Below are 21,060 nucleotides of genomic sequence, written 5' to 3'. Positions count from 1 at the left end.
TTTGTAATTTAAAATATTTTCTTATTAAAAATTGAACTAGGGCTTCCCTGGTAGCACAGTGGTTGAGAGTCCGCCTGCCGATGCAGGGGACACAGGTTCGTGCCCCGGTCTGGGAAGATCCCACATGCCGTGGAGCGGCTGGGCCCGTGAGCCGTGGCCGCTGAGCCTGCGTGTCCGGAGCCTGTGCTCCGCAACGGGAGAGGCCACAGCGGTGACAGGCCCGCATACCTCAAAAAAAAAAAAAACAAAAAACTGAACTAACAAATTTCCACAACCACCTCCCTCATTTATAGAGAATTCTCTTTTAATTAGGCATTCATTTATTAATTTTTTCATAATCACACAGAGGAATAGCTCTAATGGAAGAGTTATACTGGAAGTAAAGACAAAGGTGGGTCAGACATAGTTTACAGTATAGCATTCCAAAGCAAACCTCTGGATTGGGAGACTGCATATAAACATCACACACTTTCTTCCCAAACTTTATTCACATTGGGAATACAGTCCAGAGCATTTACCGCAAGCACAAGAATTGTTCCTGACACTTATGGTTCTATATCAAGGAGTGACTTTGGAATACCTTTGGGTTCTAATTTACTGATGGCAAATCAGTAAAAATTTGGAAATGTAAAACAATCTTCAGGAGGTCATTTGGTGACAGGTGAGCAGAGGAGAAGGACAGAGGCCTGAGACTGGCTCTTGCCTGGATTTTGCCTAAATCACTTAGCTTCTTTGGGGCTGGATAAAATGAGGATGGTAATCACACTTATCACCAGAAAATGTGAGCGTCGCTCTTTGAACCTCTCAGTGAAGCCTGCCCTGTGTAACTGTAATGTATTCCAATTTGTGGAGCTGCAAAACTGCTGTGAAGATGCAAAATGGATTTCTTCCCTCCAAAAACGAAAGCTTTTCTAACTCAAAACTTAGGCACAGCCTTTAAAGGATGTGAATAATAAAGAGAAACCATTTTTCTTGTAAGATCTGAACTGTTTTCCTTAGAGTTATAGAAGCTGTGTCTAACACTCAGGTCTGTACTCTCATTCAAGTCCCACTGTTTGAGCAAGTCAACATTTTAAAATCTGTAAAATGAGCATAAATCTCTTTATCCAATTTACGAGACCATTGTGAGAGTTCAGTGAGGTAATGTATATGACGTATCATACATTAATAAGTTCTGGAATACCTGAGTTTCACCCTGTGCTACTGGACAGGAGACCACATCTAGTCCCTGGATCTTCTTCTCTAAGGCACCTTTCCAGGACCTAGGTTTGTTTCCTGCTACACAGCCTTCCCTCTGCAATGCACTATGGAACAGGCCATCTAACAACTCTTACTCCATCACTTTGCTCCCTTCTCCCATACCTCCCCTCCTGATCAGCCTTCTTCCCAGGCCAGATTTAAGCCTCCTTTAATGATATGTGTAAGGAATACAGTGTGCGTGTTGTGTGTTTTTAACATGATTTATATATTTTTCCTGCTAAGTAATGCATAATAATTGTAGAAAATTTGGACTAGTGAGATAAAGCACCAATTGGAGTTGGACTTGCAGTCAGATGTCTTGAGTTCAATACCCGGCTTGGTGCTTCTCACTGCAAAGGTCTATTCCCAACTCCTCGTTGCTGGTCTAATATCCAGAAGTTTGGTTCAAACAACACCTATATCAGACTCATCCAGAGCGCTCCTTAGGAATGGAATTCCAGAGACCCACCTTTGCCCAGCGGCTGAACCATAACCACTGTAGATAGGGCCCGTGAATATGCTCTGTATTTTCAGAAAGCTACTCGGGTGATTCTCAAGCAGACCAGAAGCTCTATTCTGGATTCTAGAGCACACTTACAGTAGCCAAGATAGGGCGGTCTGGACCTGCAAGCTGACCTCATCTGAGAGCTTGTTAGAAATGAAAGATCTCCCCATAGTGCCCAAACCTACTGAATCAGAACCAGCATTTTGACAAAATCCCCAGAAGATTCTGTCACACCTTTGAGAAGCTCTACTGTACCTTGGTGTCACCTGGGAAGCTTTACAACCTAATGATACCTGGGCCCCATCTAGAGATTCTCATGTACTTACTATTCTGGATTCTGGGGTGCGGACGGGGCAAAAGGGCTCTTACTAGTTCTGTAAGTTACTTTAATGTGCAGCCAAGGTACATTGTCCCCTAAATCCCAGCTTTGTAAGGTTAAACTATAACCTGACTTAAATTGGCTTTTGTAGGCTTGCCAGGGGCCCTAAGGATCGCTTTAGATTAAACAGTGATTTTTCAGACAATGGACTCTGGAGACAAACAAGTTCAACCACACAGTTTAAGGTTCACCGAAGCCCAGGCGGGAGACTTCCGGTACCTTCCCACGAGGGAGCGGGGCATCGCAACCGGGTCCGCCCCGCGCCCCAACCCGGCCCCGCCCGCCTCGCCCCCTCCCCGCCCCGCCCCGCCCTGCCCGGTGACGTGCCGCAGAGGGCCGGGCTCATGCGCACTCGCGCCCCGCGCCCCGCACGGCTGCACCGCCTCGGCGCTTGTCATTCTCCGCTGCGCGGCGGCGAGTGCCGACTGTTGTGCGTGCCTGCCTTCCCGCTCGCTTGTCGGCGCGCCCGCGATGTGATCGACCGCCTGGGAGCGGGCTGGCAGCTCCCACCGCTACAACGCCTCGGCTTTTCCCTGGCCGCCTTCCTTGTTGAGCCCTGATTCCCTCGGAGCCGGAGACACGCACCAGGGGCTCGAAGCGCCGCACTCCGGGGCGGGCGGCAGCTGCAGCGCTCGGGACCGCGCGGCCGGGTGCAACCTCTGTCGCCGCCGCCGCCGCGCTTGGCACCGCGGAGCCAAGGCGGCTGGTGCAGAGCGGCAGCACCTCGCCCCGCACCCGCCGCCGCCCGGGCAGTGCGGGGCCGCGGCGCTCTGTGCGTAGCGGGAGCGCAGTCCCCCCCGAAGGCTCCCTGTCGCCTGCGTCCCAGTAAGTTGACTGTAGTTTTTGAAGTTGGAGGGCGCCACGGGAAGGGGAGGTTCGTTTTTGTTATCTTCACGTCGTGGGAAGCTGGGGGTGGCACCTCTTGTTAGCAGGGCTCCAGCTTGGGGAGTTGAGGGTGCGAAGCCGCGGACAGGGCACGCGGGGAGAGGAAGCAGTCCCGGGAGAACTGGCTCCAGCCTCTGCTGAACGTGCCAGTTGGAAATGTGCTGTGAGAGGACAGGTGCTCTGAGGGCATTTTGCCTGCTGCTCATTGCACATTCCGAGCCCTTTGACTGTGTGCGTGTGCGTGTGCGCGCGCGCGCGCGCGGGGTACTGGGGGTGGTAGGGGGGTCCTGTCATCTCCATCCCAAGTCCTCAAGGGAATGACTCTAGTAATATTCCTGGATGCGATAGATCTTTGGGGATGGGGGCTAAGTCATTCCCTCTCAGACCTCCAGGCTTCTCGTGCATCCCACTTTTCTTTTCCCCTAGGCAGAAGTTGTAATTGGAGCCCAGTCCTTTAGGGAAAGACAACTTATATGTCAACCTAGAGTTTTGTGCTATAAGGCAAATAAAATGAGAAACCCGCTCAGCGTGTGTGATTTCATACACTTTAAGAATGTGAGCAAGTCTCAAAGCAGTAATGTTCCGATGATGACACTTGGGTTTCACCCTCACTGTCCTGCACCTCTTATGTAAGCCTCCCGGCAGGATGACTGTCTCTCTGCAGTGGCTGCAGCTGTGGCTCTCCATTCCATTTGTTTAAGGTCTAGCTTGAACGTATTTAATGAAAATGTTGACATGATAGAGTGCTCTGCAGCCTGAAACAGAGTGTACTCTTCAAATTGGAGTGTCTTCTCCTAATAGGGAGTGTGCAAGGAAAACCCCAGTATATTTTTCAAGGCAGCTCCAGGAATTAGACACATAAATCATGTTTTAAAATAGCATGCATTGTACAGAGGGCTTGCAGAGGACCCCTTTGAACACATCCCCTTTGTTTTAGAAAAAGTGGAAATTGTTCATGCCAGACAATTGTTGAGTCTGAAAGTTAAGTGTACTGATAGGCTTAATTATCTTAATAAACAAAGAGCATGATTTATAGGTAGCTGCCCTGCCCTATTTTGAAGGATATAATTCTAGAATTCTTTAACCTTTCTTTCATCTGTCCCCTAGAGATTCCTTTTAAGCAGAGCAATAGATTATCATCATTGATGTTTAATATCTGAGTTGATTAAATTTGTAAAAGGAGTACTTTGAAATACCATACAGTACTGCTATGACTGTTAAGACAGTGAATATTAGAAATAAGGAGAATATTCCAATTTTTTGGTGTAGAAGTAATTAGTTTAACAAAACAGATAACATTGACTGCCCTAATATATCTTTTTAAATTTGGACTTGTAATAAACATTTAAACCAAAACTCAGGGTTGTGTTTTGATGTAGGATTTATTTAGATACTCTTTAGAAAAAGAAGCACATTTATTTATAGCGTTCTAGCACATGGAACAAGATGAACTAGTTATAGGCACCTCATTTAAAAACATATCATAGTTTTTTTAAGGAATTCTAAGAAAATACACAAAATGTAATTTCACAAGTTGAAAAGATAGTCAACACTTTGTACTTGGTGAGAGCAGCCATTGCTCATCTCTAGAAGAGATTACATCTGAGCATAGAAGCACAAACAGGTTGACACCCCTCCTAACATGATGCACTGTCACATCATGGTTAGGAGGACAGACTATGCTGACAGCTTGGGTACCATCTGTTTGAATCTGGGCAAGTTACCTAAACTCTGTGCCTCAGTGTCTTTGTCTGTAAAATGGGGATAACAGTACCTATCTCTCTGGATTGTGGCGAGGATTAAGTGAGTTCATAGCTTTAAAGCTACTGAACCAGTGTCTGGCTTATTAAACTGAGTAAAATTATTGTTAGGAAAGGAAATGCATCTTTGGATTCTGTGGACATTGAATGGCTGCTGATGGAGGTTAACAGAAGCAGTTCACATGTATAAGAGGAGAGAGGGTATGAGCATTTATTGAATACCTCCTGGTAATGCAGACACCAGCTGGTGTTTGACCTAATGTCTTTTTCAATTCCTCTCCAAGGTGGGTAGCTTCATTTCTACTTTGGAGAAAAGGAAACTTGAAGTCAACAAGATCAAATAGTAGAAATCGCAGTTAGGATTTTAACCCATGTCTGTCTCTTTCAGACCCTGTCCTTTTTGGCCCTGCTGCCTCAATTTGCAAACTGCTTTTTCCATCTCTTCTCCTTGAATCCTCATAATAACTTAATAAAATGGGTGCGTTATTATCTTTAATTTACAGATGAGGAAATTTACTTTAAGCAGTAAAGTATGCAAAGTGCTTAACTCACAAGATAGTTCTCCATGACTGGGAGATATTATTGTTATCATAATTATTGTTTAAAAGCTTGCCTACATTAGCACATGGTAGAGATGCCAGCAGGTGAAATGAGTTTTCTTCTTCGGTTTGAAGTGGATTCCATTACTTTTCACTTCCCTATTCACATATTCAGAGAATCAAGAAAAGGAAAATGGTATGTTACTGTTCCCACAGTTCCCACTGGAGGACAGCACTCCCGGGTTTGTTTCCACCTGCAGATGTAGCTGCAGGATCCACACAGCCTAGTGAACCACCGCAAGCAGGTCATCCATCGATCCACAATCAGCATCATCTGTGAGCATGAATTCAGTCCCAGCTGGAGAGCACCCCTAGGGCAGAGAGAGAGGCCCTGCACTTTGCAACATAGTGTACTGTATGTTCAGAAATGGAAATAATTTACATTTCATATTAAATAAGCATGCTTCCTCTGGCCCTTAGTACCAGTGTGGTGGGAAGCAGTTTCAGGGGTCCTGTGTGAGCAGTCCAGTTGGCCTTCCGTATCCTCGGGTTCCACATCTGTGGATTCAAGTAACCTCGGGTTGAATATATATATATATTTTTTTTAATTCCAGAAAGTTCCAAAAAGCAAAATTTGCTTTGCTTTGCTCCAGCAGCTATTTACATATTGTAGCATTTACATATTTACTGTTTACATGGCATTTACACAGTATTAGGTATTATAAGTAGTCTAGAGATGATTTTTTTTTTTTTTTTTTTTTTTTTGCGATATGCGGGCCTCTCACTGTTGTGGCCTCTCCCGTTGCGGAGCGCAGGCTCCGGACGCGCAGGCTCAGCGGCCATGGCTCACGGGCTTAGTTGCTCCGCGGCATGTGGGATCTTCCCGGACCAGGGCACGAACCCGTGTCTCCTGCATCGGCAGGCGAATTCTCAACCACTGCGCCACCAGGGAAGCCCTAGAGATGATTTAAAGTGTGTGGGAGAATGTACTTTAAGGTTCTATGCAAATATAATGCTATTTTATATGAGGAACTTGAGCATCCACTGATTCTGGTATCCTCACGGGTCCTGGAACCAATCCCCCATGGACTCTACTTTGTTAAAAGTCTGGTCCACAGCCTGTCAAACTTTTCACTTGACTTCTGAAAGTTGGGAATGATTGAAAGGCTTTTTTCCTGTGGCTTTCTTAGATTATCATCCAGATCTACATCCCCCATGGACTCTACTTTGTTAAAAGTCTGGTCCACAGCCTGTCAAACTTTTCACTTGACTTCTGAAAGTTGGGAATGATTGAAAGGCTTTTTTCCTGTGGCTTTCTTAGATTATCATCCAGATCTACATAGTATTCTGGCCCTTGGTAAATATTTACTCTGTTTTCTAGATATAAAAATCTAATATCTGTAAAGGGCACATAGGCCACAGATGGCTTACAGACTTATTTAATATTTAAAGAAACCTGGTATCCTACCACTGAAAGGTACTTCAATACAGGTGTTCTAAGTGGGCTTTTTTTTAAAGTCAAAACTCTCTGTACAACATGTTGATTATAGTTAATAATACTGGATTGCATATTTGAAAGTTGCTAAGAGAGTCGATCTTAAAAGTTCTCATCACTAGAAAAAAAATTGTAACTATGTGAGGTGACAGATGTTAACTACTCATCGTGGTGATCATTTTGCAATATATACAAATGTTGATTCATTATGTTGTACACCTGAAATGAATAGTGTTATATGTCAATTATATCTCAATTTTTTAACAAAATCAAGGGCTTCCCTGGTGGCGCAGTGGTTGAGAGTCCGCCTGCCGATGCAGGGGACACGGGTTTGTGCCGCGGTCCGGGAAGATCCCACGTGCCGCGGAGCGGCTGGGCCCGTGAGCCATGGCCGCTGAGCCTGTGCGTCCGGAGCCTGTGCTCCGCAACAGGAGAGGCCACAATGGTGAGAGGCCCACGTACCGCAAAAAAAAAAAAAAATCAAAAGTCTCTGGGTGTGAGCTTCCAGGATAGAGTCCTTGCCATCACCTGAGTCCTTCTGCAGTTTTAGCCCTCCTGTCACAGTACAAATATTCCTTTTTACTCTTTCAAGTGCTTTTACTTACATTTCAAATGCTCCTCTGCTCTGGGGCATTCTGTAGTACAAATCTTCCTCAATCACTTTTGTGACTCGACCTGGGTCCATAATTTCCTTTTAACTCATTCTTTCGAATTTACATAGTTCAGTTTTATTTTTTGTCTATGTTAACTGTTTATTGGCTTACCTCTAAATCGCCAAATAACTTGCCTCTGACATCTAGCTATCCTTGCTGTCAGAAGACATACGTACAAGAAATGCAAGCTAATTTTAATATGGATAAAGTGAATGAAGACCATTTACCCACCCCAGTCATCTCTCCTGTTTTGAATTATCTTCCCTTTGGGCTTGGGGAGTCTGGGGCTGATTGTATTTCGAGAGCTCTTGCCTCCTACCTCCAGGAGAAACTTGTTGGAGGTTATACCAGTCTTGGTTCTACAAGCAAGCTGTTCATGTGCAACATGGCAGAGACAGTCCCGCAAGGCTGGGACGTTGCAGACTTTGAGGGCGAGGGTTGAGTGTGGGGAAAGACAGCTCCGAGTATGATTTATCTGCCACATCCTTACTGGATAGAATGAATAGCTAACACAGAGCCCTTACCATGGGCTGGCTGCTGTGCTAAGAACTGTACATAGAATATTTACTTTAATCAGTGACCTTGTGTGGTTACTTTGTTATCCTTTATTGCCCAAGGGGAAAGTGAGGCCTAGAAAGATCAGAGCACTTGTCCAAGATAACACTAGTGTATTTTTGAGCGAAGAGTGGAGGCCAGGACTCTGACGAGGCCTGTATCCAATTTGGGGGCCTTCTTATGGTTCAGCTGTGTCATATAGATATCCTCTATTGTGCTCTTCAAAATAATCCTATACTATCTCATGTCCTCCCCACAGTGACCCTAGGATAGAGCTAAAGGGATGGTGGAAAGGTCCATGCCCACGGTCTTCCAGATCTTTATGGAGGAAGAGCTTAAAGCTTAGTTCATGCAATGAGCCCAGAAAAGAAACCCCTAGGGCTTCCCTGGTGGCACAGTGGTTGAGAGTCTGCCTGCCGATGCAGGGTCGCGGGTTCGTGCCCCGGGCCGGGAGGATCCCGCGTGCTGCGTAGCGGCTGGGCCCGTGAGCCATGGCCGCTGAGCCTGCGCGTCCGGGGGCCTGTGCTCCGCAGCGGGAGAGGCCACAGCAGTGAGAGGCCCGCGTACCACACACACACAAAAAGAAACCCCTGTGTTAGCATTGTGAAATAGGAAGCATAAAGCCTTCCACTGATCGTGGGACACAGTGGAGAGGCGTGCAAACTTTGTGTGTGATGTCACATACTTGCGTCATTCTCGTCGAAGAGAGAAGTGTAGCAACCTGAGATTTTCTTAGGTGATTTCTAAAAAATTAAGTCAAAAATGATTTACTCAGCAGTGAGTATTACTACAGCAGTGTCATGTGATGTTCATAATGAACGGATGGTTTTTAAAGTAAATGAACAAGTATGTCTCACCAGCAAAGTGCAAGCGTGTTGTCTCAGAAAAGGAAAATTGTGTCACATCTTCTGTGTCTGCATCCGAGTCTAACTCCACTCTAAATGCAGAGGGAAAGGGCAGAATTTAAAACCAACATGTAATATTTTCAAAACCGTTTCCCTGAACCCCACCTCCTCTATTTTTTCCTGATTTCACACTGGAGGCAACGTTTGTTGCAGAGGTCTCTGTATTGTGCAGCTGCCCTTTCGTAAGAAACACTTTTCCAAAATAAAACAATGTAAAAAACCCATTTTAAAAAGTTCTTCATATCCCTTGGGTTTTGAGTTATTATTTTTGTTGTTGTCGTTGTTATAATATTTTGGTATATCGTGTTAATGTCTCACCCACTCCCCCTTCTTGGTTTTATAGGACTGTATAATTTTCAAGCCTGTGAGTGATTAAAAACTTATGAAAAATTCTATTTTCTAAGTGTGGATTTTATGGCAGAAGACAGGGAAATTTGGCCTGATTGGGGCGCCTTGACTTAAACCACAGAGCACTTGAAACCCTATGAACCTTATGGAGTAGGCAGGTTTTTCTAAAAAAAATGTTTTAATTGATCAATAGCAGCCTTATACTTTCCTCTTCAATTTCATAGGACCCAGTCCCCGCATATCATATCTTGTATTCATTTGTAAGTAATCAATTTCAATTGATTTTCTGAAAGTACCAAAAGGTGTGACTAGTCAGCATTGCTGCATCTGTCATTTCAGTCTTCAGGGAGCCCCAAGGTTGCATATGGAAGCCTTTCTGTGTATTTGTTCTCTAAGGAATGAAGGGTGTTCAGATAGGTCCTTGGGGTTCAGGTCTCACTGTATTTGTGACACAGTCATTGCTGTTAACGTTGCTTCCACTCACTCTGGCCTTTCACCTCCACCCGTACGCCTTCCTCCGTCACCCCCACGTGGTTGAACCTGCTGAAGCTACCGGGAAACTTTAATGTTGAAGCAGCTCATGCTATAGGTCAGAGGCAATAAAACCACACAAGACAAGTTTTCTTAAACTATAAAAAAGCCAATCTGTAACACGGCTACGCACAAGAACACCACAACTTCTGTATTCAGCACTTGGGAATTGCAACTGGAGTGGCCTTGTGTTATTTTCCATGACGCCTTCTAAAGAGAGCTCTGAACCTCTCATTCACACACAATCAATCACTAGAAGCTTGGCAATGTTTGAGTCAAATTTAGTTGGAGTGATATTTACTCATTTCTGCATTCACCAGATATATATCAATATACCAGGCATAGTGTTGAATGATGAAACCTCAGACATAAGAGGATTCCTTTCACTTCCCTCAAGAATCTCAGTCTTGGGAGGAAAAAGACACGTAACAGCAGTTGGAACCAGTGCCTAAAAGATGCTGGTCTCCCTCGGGGGTGCCTGACTCCAAAGAGATGACTTTCCCTTAAGAAGCAGGGCAGGATCTGAGTCCGGAAGGGTGAGTTGGAGGGGACCAGGCAGCTGAGGGTGGGAATGAACTGGCAAAAGTCATTCTGAGCAGAGGGGCCAGGGAGAACACCATGAAGGAGCTGAAGAGGGTGTTACGTCTGTGGAATAGCTGGTATTTCCCCGAGACTGGTACTCATCAGGGGCGGTAGGTGAAGCTGGAAATGGAGCCACTTGGGGAAGGGTCTTGTGGGCCCTATTGGGTTCAGATGCATTCAGGTTGTTCTTTTAGAAGGATCACTCTGGATGTGTTGTAAAGAACGGTTGGGATGTGAGGACGGTGGTGTGGAAAAAAGCAGTTGTGGGGAAAAGCTGTTGAATCCTAGTGTGGAGTTTAAGGTCTGAACAGACTGATCAAGGTGGAGGGATCGGAGAGGGAGAGGAGAGGCAGGGAGGGGATGGTGAGTTTAGGGATGGATGACTCGCAGGACTCTGGCTTGGGTGACGGAAAGGACAGATGTGCCATCGGTCATGATAGTGAATACAGAGAACGGTGCCGTATGCAGGGCAAGGTGATGAATTCAGGGGTGGATTCGTGTGATGTGAGGCACAAGAGGGGCACCCAGGGCTTGAGATTCAGTTGACAGTTGCACAAGCCTGTGGTTCTGGAATTCAAGACAGAGGCTGAGCTGGAGGTAAAAGTTTGCAAGCCTTGCATGTATTTGAAGTTGTTGAGGTTGTGATCTGCCTGGGAGGGTGCGTAGAATGAAAAAAAAGAGGAAGACCAAGGTGGCAGGCAGGAGAAAGGGAGATGGGATAGTAAGACTTAAGTGAGGGAAGTTTTCGACAAGTGCCTGGACACAAAGTGGCAGAAGCCAGAGGCAAAGCAGGATGAGGTGCATGAGGGAACAGGAGCCGGGTGACAAAAGGAATGAAATAGAAAGAAAAGGCAGAGAGCAAAGGGACAGGCCTGTTTCCTCACTTGCATCTACACCGATGACAGTGGCTATTTCTCATATAGCTTTTAGTTCCTGTCAATAAGTATGAAGACCTACTATGTGGAATGTGGACGGGGAGTGGGGTAAAGGAGAGAAATCAGTAAAATCACGAATAAAGCGTGATCCTCGACCTCAAGCTGCTTATAGGATAGCATTGTCGTTTCTTGTTTTCCTTTTCCTTTCATTTTTCTCCTTCGTTGACAGCAGGACAGGGCCACTTGGGAAAGTGGGAAGAATGAAAGAATCACTTTCTTGGCACATAAAGTGCTTGGTTCTCCATAACAGGCACGGCTCATTGTATTCATGAATGAGTACACCGAAAAGGACAGTGATGATGACACATCATTTGACAGTTTACAAAAACGAAGCTTTTATCACGGCCACAGCATCTGTGGAGGGTTTGGACCTGTGAACCAATCTTGTTAGAGTTACTCATGAGCCTTTTGGCTCGTTGGTTTATTTGAGATAGATTAAGTACAGTTTCCTGTAATTTTCACTTGTCTTATAAAAACGGGCGTCATTAAGTTATAGACAAGCTGGAGTATTTGGGGGGATGGTGGAAATAATTACCATGTGTTTTAGTTAATATCATGCATTTCTGTCCTCACTTGTTTTATCCTTTGATTTTGACCTAAAGGTGGAATTACTCCCATTGCAGAGATGAGGGAACTGAGATGCAGGGTTAGGATGACTGCATGGAAATAACACAGCTAGTAAATGATAGAGCTCCTAGGACCTCAAATAAGGCGTTCTGATTTCAAATTCTGGCTTCTTGCCACTCCATCATGTTGCCTGTGTCTTCATGAATAGCTACTAAAGAAAAATTAGGGTGTGGAATATTTAAGAGATTTTTAATTAGTCTGCTCAAAACACTAATAGTGGAAACTGCATTGGCCGCAGTCTTTATATTTGGTGGGCCACGCGTTCTTCATGCAAATGTATGCGATGAAGTCAGACTGGGGGAAAGCTTTTTTCACAGATGAACATCTTTTTCTTTCATTACCTTAAAAGCTTTTAAAAAGCATCTAAGTTATAAAAGGATTCAGCATTTTAAACTGTAAAATTATTGTAGTCAAACTTGCTGTCTGTGATACAAAGGAAATTTATTTTTCAGTTGTTGCAATGGCTGTTGTAGGTGAGAAGCGTTTTGTGTGTACATGTATGTGTGCGTGTATGTGAAATAACTCAGCCAGATTAAGTTTAAACTATTGGTTTTCCTTTTATAATATCATTCCTGAATTCTCCAAATACATTCAGTGATGTAGCTTGCTTTATCTTGCCAAAGCAGCTATTATGTTCCCTTATTTAATGCCAAAGTATTAAAGCATTTGTCTTTTTCTTAAGCAGTGTAAAATGATGCAGGATAAATCGAAAGAGCTTATTTTAGTTTTACAATTTGTATTTTGGCTTCTGATGGTCTAAAATTATGATTTACCTAATTTTGCTACTGTTAAAGCAGACATTAACTATTAATATACAGAAGTGTTAGAGTCATGAAACGTACATGGAATCGTATGGCTGTTTGAAAAGTTTATGATGCTACATTTTTTTATTTCATAAAAAATATCTATGAGCCTTTCTAAATGGCAATTTCCAGATGAAAGCAATTTCTAGCAAGTAGCCAAGTGCTGGTACCAGTGCTTATCTTTCAATCTCAATTTCAAGCTTCACGGTGCCAATTTTACATTTTAGCTTCAGTGGAAAAAAACTGAATCCAAAAGGGCTTATGCAGTTGTGACATTCAGTGGTTGATCTTTTGTTATTAGTGCTGAGTTTTAAAAATAACCATAGGCTTATAAAGTTTTTAAAGTTTTATAAAAATGTTAGGCAACTATCTTAGCCTTAGTAATTATCATTACACATGGTGTGCTGTAGTAGCAGAGTCCATTGTAGTTGAGAAATTACAGTATAGGCATACGAGAATTTAAATAACAATATAAAATAGTATGGTGTTTTCTACGTGACTTTATTGTATTTTATATTTATAAAAATATGTGAGGAAATTCCAGTGAAGTAAAATGAAAGTTAATTTGGCCATTTCATGCCTCATGTGTCCCGGTTTCATCCAAATGCAAATATGATAATCCAGGGCTCAGAGTTAGCATCCTGTTGGGGCGATTTGACACTACTGTATTTACTACTCACCACCAAGAGGAGTAATTAAGCTGCATTTCCCACTAATCTTTCCGTAAGTATATTTTTTAATATTATGTGCTAGGAGTTTTCATTTTCTAAAAAGAGTAATTAAATTTTCTTTACCTCTTTTTTCTTCCCATTCAGTTGTATTCTGACTTTTCTTATGTTAGTGTATACTTGACCTGATAGAACACGCCTCAATTAGTATTCTAATTTGAATACCATAATTATATGTACAGTTATGGCTTGACTGAATAGAGGGCTTTTGCATATTGTGTACGTTCTTTCTCTCAGTGGATTTAGGAATTATGTGCTTAATATTTCTGAGTCCTAAACCTGCTTATGTTTAGCAATAGGCATGCAGAGAAAAATATAAATAATTTTACAAACGTGATTTTAAAAGGTATGCTTCCTTTTCACATGTTAGGAATTGACAGGTAACTGTCCACCGTAGCTCTTTCTTATGTGCAATAGATTGATAAACACAGAAGTGGCTGAAAGCTACAATGATGTCATCTGTAGTGCCTAAATTGTTACTGTTGAGGTTAGGTGCATACTCCTTTGTTTTCCTGAATAAAAAATAATGATGCTTTGCAGTAAAGTATTATGATCCTTGATAAATATATAAGCATATTCAGGTACCGTTAAGAATATTTTTTTCTTTGCTGTATTATATAACAGTCATTTTGTCCAAAATGTACATCTTGAACTTTTAACATCAGCGTGAAATTCCCAATATCTCCAAAGTAAGAATTGACACTAAAAAGTCCGGAGACTCATTAAAAGCATACAATATGGATAATAGCTTTTCAGATTTTGTGCCAGGGTGTATTGAAGAGGATTGCTAAACACTGTGGTTGTTGAGAAAAATAAAACCCTGAAGTATTCAACTTACACTTAATTTAATAGTTTCTGTCACCACAGTTCTTAACCTTTAGGTTCCAACTGGCTTAGTGATTTACTAATAGCAGCTGGTCAGGACCTGAATTATTATAGATCTTTTCTTTTATTAAATATTCAGTAGCATTTTCAAAATTGTTCTCCTCGATACAGTTCATAATAAACAGCCCAGTGCTGGCAGTGAACATGCTGCTTTTATTACTGTTTTACAGCCATAGGCCACTTGACATTTGGACCCATCTCTTATGGATTTTCGCAGCTCCGCATATCCTGAAAACTGTCAGCCTTGGATCAGAACACGTCTTTTGCATCTCCACAGTTACGAGGAGAGTAGAAAGAACTTCTTTTCTTCTCCCCACCATAGGCCAAGGCATGTGATCAGAGAATCATTTGCTAGGTTTATGCTTTTTCTGTGTTAACGTTCTTGCTAGCTTTAGGAAGCGATAACATGAAAAGCACTGTTGAAACATGAACACAACAGTTTGATCTGATCTGTCATATACTCTTTCTATTTAAAGCTACGGTTCTCCACGAAGGGTGACTTTGCTACCCAGAGGACATGTGGCAGTGTCTCGACATTTTTGGTTGTCACAGCTGTTGGGCAAGGGTAGGGGGTAGGGACGTGAGGGCTACTACCGACATCTAGTGAATGAGTAGAGGCCAGGGATGCTGTTATACATCCTACAGTGCACAACACAGCCCTCCACAGGGAAGAATTATCAGGGCCAAAATGTCAGTAGCGCTGTGGTTGAGAAGCCCTGATCTGGGAAGTAAGGAATGTCTTTTTCATTTGCTTTATATTGTTCAAGCGAACGGAAATGTGTTCAATGGTTCTGGCGAAGAGATCCGTGCATTCAATATAATCATATATTGAACACCTCCTAGGTCCTGAAAATACTGTGAAGACTGGCATCCCCCTCAGGAGTTTCCACTGTCTTTGCAAAATGAGTGGTAAACAAAATACTACTGTTTGATGTGATGCATGCCGTAATTAGAGAGGCATGTGTGGCATGTTAAAAATAGAAATAATTTCTATTTCATTTGCTAAATATAGGGGAATATCTGGAAGAATTCACCTTCTCTGTCTAGTTGTAAAATTAGTCATTTGGGAGCAAGATTTTTTCCTTTTCCCTTAATAATCAGGAATGGGTCCAATTTATTGCACCCTCCTCCCCCTATTTGAACTGGTATTAATTTGAAACATCAGGAAACAAGATGAGGTGTGGACATAAAAAGTGTTACTTTCGAAATTCAGTATATTAGTTTTTTCACATCTTCATTGAGGTATAACTTACATGCCATAAAAGTCTCCTATTTTAAGTGTACAATTCACAGATTTGTAGTAAACTTGCAGAGTTATGGCACTACCATCACAATTCAGTTTTAGGGCTTTTCCATCACCCCAGAAAGACCCCTTGTGCCCGTTTGTGGTCATTCTGTGTTTTCATTGCCAGCCCCAGGCAAGCACTAATCTTTCCATCTTTTTCTCTTTTCTGCCTCACTTTCTGTCTCCAATTGCTAAAAGGCAAATCTGTGGACATACCATTTGGAATATTAATTTTTACAGTTAAAATGTAGTTTGATATCTTCTTTTTGAAGATCAGCATCACGTTTCTGTTTTTCATATTACCCATACCATACACATGCTACGGCACAGGATTGGGTACTCTCAGTATCAGAACTCCCAGACTGATACAGAGAAAAATGTGACAAAGGAAAAGATAAGCACGTGTGTTTAAGGCAGCATATGTGAAATCGTATGTGGTATGCCTGTTTTTCAGCTTTGTCCTGTTCTGTTCCCTGTGAATCTGTCTACTAAAATAATGTTGTAGAGATCATTGAAAAGCTGAGGTCAGGGAAATACCTGCATGATGTGAGAAAACGGTAGAAGGATTAAATCTGGAGAACTCACCTGTTTGGGAGTTGTATGCAGGTCAACAACAGTTGTATGCAGCCAAACCCTTTGGGGCCAAATGTCTTTTAGAATCCAGCTTTTAGAAAGGGAATGCAGATTGTATACTGTAGGTTATGTAATACTCCCATGGGACTCAGGAAACACGGTCATTTCTGGAGCAAAGTAGATGAATATTCACATTTAGTTGGACAGAAAAAGTCCTGTCAGCTCAGGGGTCGGGGTTTGGAACAAATTCGTTTGGTAGCAAAGTAACAAAGAAACTGTTTTCACAGAATTTTGCATTCCAGAATTGTGGATAAAGGTTTATGAACCTGTCCCAGTGTATCCCAGGATATTACATTTCAAATAATTGTCCCATCCCCTTTTCAGCACCTCGCCACCCAATCTCCTCTGCCACATACGTGCTTCATACAGCTTAGCCATGGGTATACTTGTCTTTCTTTCACATCATTAACTTCCCATCAGACTTGACAAAATGCCAAGTTAGCTGTTCAGATCTTGTGGATGAAGGTCAGGTATGGATGTGTTATCGCCAGCCAGATCCTCAGTCTCTTACGGTTTGTGGTTTCACCTCCCTGCTGGAGTATAGCCATGTCCATCTAGTCCAGCCCCCCCCCAGGCCCAGGACTCTGGATGATGAAGATAGCTTTTGGGGGTCAAAAAGATGTCCTCGAAGAAAAATCCAAAGGTAACAATGGTAGCTATCATTCCGGGTAGCCCATACGCATGCTTGGTAGCCTTCATACCCATCACAAAATTGTGGGCAGTGAGACTGAACAGCTATAGGAAGAGAGAAAAACCAGGGTAGGGAATCCACTAGAGTCAATTCTCTTGAGATAAAGATATTTCGAATTCAAGAAAGATAGACATGAAGAAAATGACAAGAGGGTATTCACTGGGCTCACAGCTTAGAAGGAGGACACCCGTCCAAAGCAAGACATTTCAGACTTGTTCCAAATTGATAAAAAATCTTACCTAATCTTATATAATTTGCCTAATGGCATTTAGCTAACCTTGTTCGTCTTTTAATCATACATTTCACATCCATGTTAATTTCCAGATTCCAGTGGTGCAGCTGTAACTGTGTGGCAGTGGGTTTTAGCTGATCTTCCGTGGCACTCCTAGGGAGCTGTAGAATGAGTATTGAGTATTTCAATCAATGTGTAAATTTCCTTTTGTGGCATGTGAGTGTGCATGTCCTTATGGCAGCGTTACTTAGGCATAATGTACCACAGACTGCAGGGACCATTTACGAGCAAGGGGACCCAATTTCTGCAAATAAGAAAAAAGAGAGTGCGGTATTGCACCGGCATCAGAAAAAAAATTTATAGGGACATCCAAGAATTTTGCCTTTTGAAGACTCAAAAGCTCGTCAAGGCCGTACTAAATTATTAAAGAGCAATGTGAGGCAAAGGTAGTAGGCACTCAGGAACGTGCTATGATTTGCTACCTCTTTTTTTTTTTTTTTTAATTCTTAATTGTTTCCAGTGTGAGGCCAAAATTTCTATCTAAAGGGGAACCATCAGTGTGCAAAGGTGTTGAATCATTGCCATTTTGGTAATGGAAGTACATACCCTGCTTTTTCTAGTGTAGACATCATTCTGGGGTGTCTTGGATGACACCCACCTCCTACTCCAGCTTCAGCAGACAGTTTCCTCCCAGGTTTTACAACCTCTTCCCAAGATTCATCTTCTCTCGTATCTCCCAACTTTAAATAGCTCAACTTGTCCTGGCTTGGTTTTGCCAGGACAAGTCTGTCTTCTCTCACCGGGCGCCTTCCTTGAGTTTTCAGACATTTCTAGCTGTTACCACATTTCCTGTTGTCAAAGGGCTGACAGCGCACAGGGGCCCCACCTTGTTACTGCTGCACTTTCTTCCTCCTTTAAATAGGCCGTCACCCTCTTCGTGCTGCAGGGATGCTGCCCCCCTCTGTTGGGCTGGACCCTCTGATCCTTCTTATCTTGTCCCTCTCCTTCTTTCTCTCCTGCTGCCTTTAGAGCAACGGTTCTCCACACTGGCTGCAAAAAGCATTGCCTGGGGAGGTCTACTGCTTCCTGATGCCCAGGGCCCGCCCCCAGTGATTCTGATTAACATACCCTTGGGGGTGGAGGGCAGGGTCTCTGCCTTGGAGGTGCTTGAAAGCTCCCTCAGGGCATGCAGCCATCGCTTAGAACCTCCAGTGTCCAGGGCAGGACACCTGTCTGTTGTTAAGGGTAATTAGCCATTGTAGAAGGACCAGGAGGGAAGTTTGGTTGCCAAGGGGGAGGGAGTTGGGGGAGGGATGGAGGGGGAGTTTGGGGTTAGCAGATGTAAGCTTTTGTATCAACGATAGAATGGATAAACAACAAGGTCCTACTGTGTAGCACAGAGAACTATATTCAATATCCTGTGATAAGCCATAATGGAAAAGAATATGAAAATGAATATATATATATATGTATAGCTGAATCACTTTGCTGTACAGCAGAAATTAACCCAACACTGTAAATCAACTATATGCCAATTAAAAAAAATATATTGATTTAAAAAAAAAGACAGGAAGAGATTAAACAACAGCAAGACTCCCTCATCCCTTGCTTTACGTTCAGTTTCAGCTCAGGGACGTGGGTTTCTGTAAGTGGCACCTACACCCACCCGGCCGGTGTGACAACTTCTCCCTCTTGGACCGTGTTCTCATCCATAAATCCCGGGTGGCCAGGTGTCCCCAGCAGGCCAGGAACCATTTCGGGTGAAGCCTGTACTTATCTCCTCATGAGGCTGCACCCAGGGGTCTGCTTTTCCTTTCATAATTTCGCGTCCAGCCTTGCAACCAACTATTCTCCTTTTTCCTTTTTGTAACCCTCTGTAACCCGAAGCCAGGCACCCTCCTCCCTCATCGGCTGTCAGTTGCCTTGCATCTCACTCCCCACAATGACACACACAGGAGAACCAATTAAAGTTCCCAAGTGGAGATTTTCACTTTGCCTTCCCTTTGCGAGAAAGATGGGTGGCAGGGTCTTTGCTGGGAAACGATTGTATAGAATATAATTTTTCTGAATTAGTGGGAGAGGGGAAGCCAGTGCTAAAATGGAACTGTCATCTATTCATAGTTTTCTTTTATTCTTAATGTACCTATGGGTCTCTGAAATCTTTCCTCACACAATAATGAGTCCAGGAGTTGGACAGAAATGCATTTGAATAGCTTTCTTTATAAAAGCTCTCTTTATAATGCCTCTTTTCTAGACGTTCTGTGGTCCCAATGCACGTCCATTTTCCCGAGAACAGCGCACAAGAGGCTTTGGATGTGCTCCGTTGTCCCCCAGTTTCTAAAGGAGCTGAGAACGGTTATAACATGAGTGGGTTTACAATACTTTCTGAACCCTACTGCTTTCTTGTTAAGGGATATTTTGTTCCAAAGACAAGGATAATACTTTGATTTGTATCAGTAAGTAGGAAAATGTAAGTGAGGTGATTCGGGCATTGATAACAAGTACTCACAACTGTTTTAAGGGCTTCTCAGGAAATTTTTGGAAAAGTCAGCTGTGAGAAAAAAAAAAAAGAACTGCTTCACTTTACAAACCACTATGAAGATATAGGAATGATTTAAATGCCAGCTTTCTTTAACGGGATCAGTTTATAGAAATTGTATTTCTGTAACACTTTCCCCTGAGCACGGATACTGTATAATGCAAACTGTACCACAGTTGTCTGCTTCCATGTAAAAATGCAACTTTTCTGTCAGCCTGCATACAGTGTGAGAGCCTTGCCAAGGCTGGCAGTGCAGGCCAGTGATTAATTAACATGTTCCTCCCCTCAGCGCGTGTTTATTGAGTTCTTTCTGTGTTCCACGCACCATGATAGGCAGCGGATAGAGCAACAAACAAGCCGTCCCTACTCTGACTTTCTAGTGGGAGGAGACAACCACATAAACAAGGGAATATCAGCAGGTATTAGGTTCTAGGCAGAAAAGTAGAATGTATTAATGTTACTGGGAGTGACCGGGCAGTTAGGGAGGGCGCCCAGGAAGAGGTGCCATTTAAGGCTGAAATGTGAGCAAAGGAATTCAGAGACCAGCCCGGCCAGGGCAGACTCAGGCAGTCGGAGGAGACCAGAAGGGCAGAGGGTTGCAGTGGGGCTGCTCCGGAGCAGGGAGCAGCCTAGCCAGGTTTGTATTTGAGGAAGATCACTTCAGAGCAGGACAAAAGGTGAACCAGAACCAGGACGGGGATGCTGGTGCCTCGGGCCGGAGCCCGGATCCTGGAACCAGGGTACCTGCTGAGAACAGAGCGGGCAGCCTGCTGACTTGATGCTAAAACGCTGGTCTTAGGCTCCTCCTCTTCTGCCCTCTGTCCTGACTCAGATTGGGCCTCACGCCCTTAATTCACTTGTTAACATGCGTGTTCAGAGCGCTGATTTCCAGACGCCAGCCTGGTCTGGTGACGTGAAGTGGGACGCAAGACGTCATGAAACCTGCAGCTTTTAAGCACGGAGTCCATGGGCTGAGTTTTGAGAAATATTGTGTCTAAGGATGGCGCTTACCTGAATATCCCATGTAACTCTCACAGCAACCCTGTAAATGGAATGTATGCTCCCTGGGTTACAGATTAGGAAACAGGCTGTGTGATTATAAGCATCTGGCCCAAGATCACACCGCTGGTGCATGTTTTGACTGGCAAAGCGATGTGCCCCTTTTTGTAACCAGTGCTGCCTGCGTGCACATGGGAAGAACAGCTCTGCAGAATTCAGAAGTCCTTTGTGGGTTAATCCATCTCATGAATGAACATGGCCTTCTTTCAAACCTAGGACTCAATGCATCTCATCTTGGAACAGAACCAGAAATGTCTGGCTTTTCTG

General features: G+C 43.5%; 1 protein-coding gene across 1 annotated transcript in view; it reads left to right on the top strand.

Moving 5' to 3' along the window:
• The first annotated feature begins 2,677 nt into the window (after positions 1 to 2,677).
• PAG1 (phosphoprotein membrane anchor with glycosphingolipid microdomains 1) overlaps positions 2,678 to 21,060 on the top strand; it is a 136,456-nt gene continuing 118,073 nt past the window's right edge. Inside the window, exon 1 of the mRNA XM_067017343.1 lies at positions 2,678 to 2,948. The gene's annotated coding sequence lies outside the window, so the exon portion shown is untranslated. The remainder of the gene's footprint in view (positions 2,949 to 21,060) is intronic.

Source organism: Kogia breviceps, chromosome 17 (assembly GCF_026419965.1).
Source record: "Kogia breviceps isolate mKogBre1 chromosome 17, mKogBre1 haplotype 1, whole genome shotgun sequence".
NCBI classification, from domain to species: domain Eukaryota; kingdom Metazoa; phylum Chordata; class Mammalia; order Artiodactyla; family Physeteridae; genus Kogia; species Kogia breviceps.
Note: the sequence above shows the minus strand (reverse complement) of the source record. Positions and strands in the feature narration are given on the sequence as shown.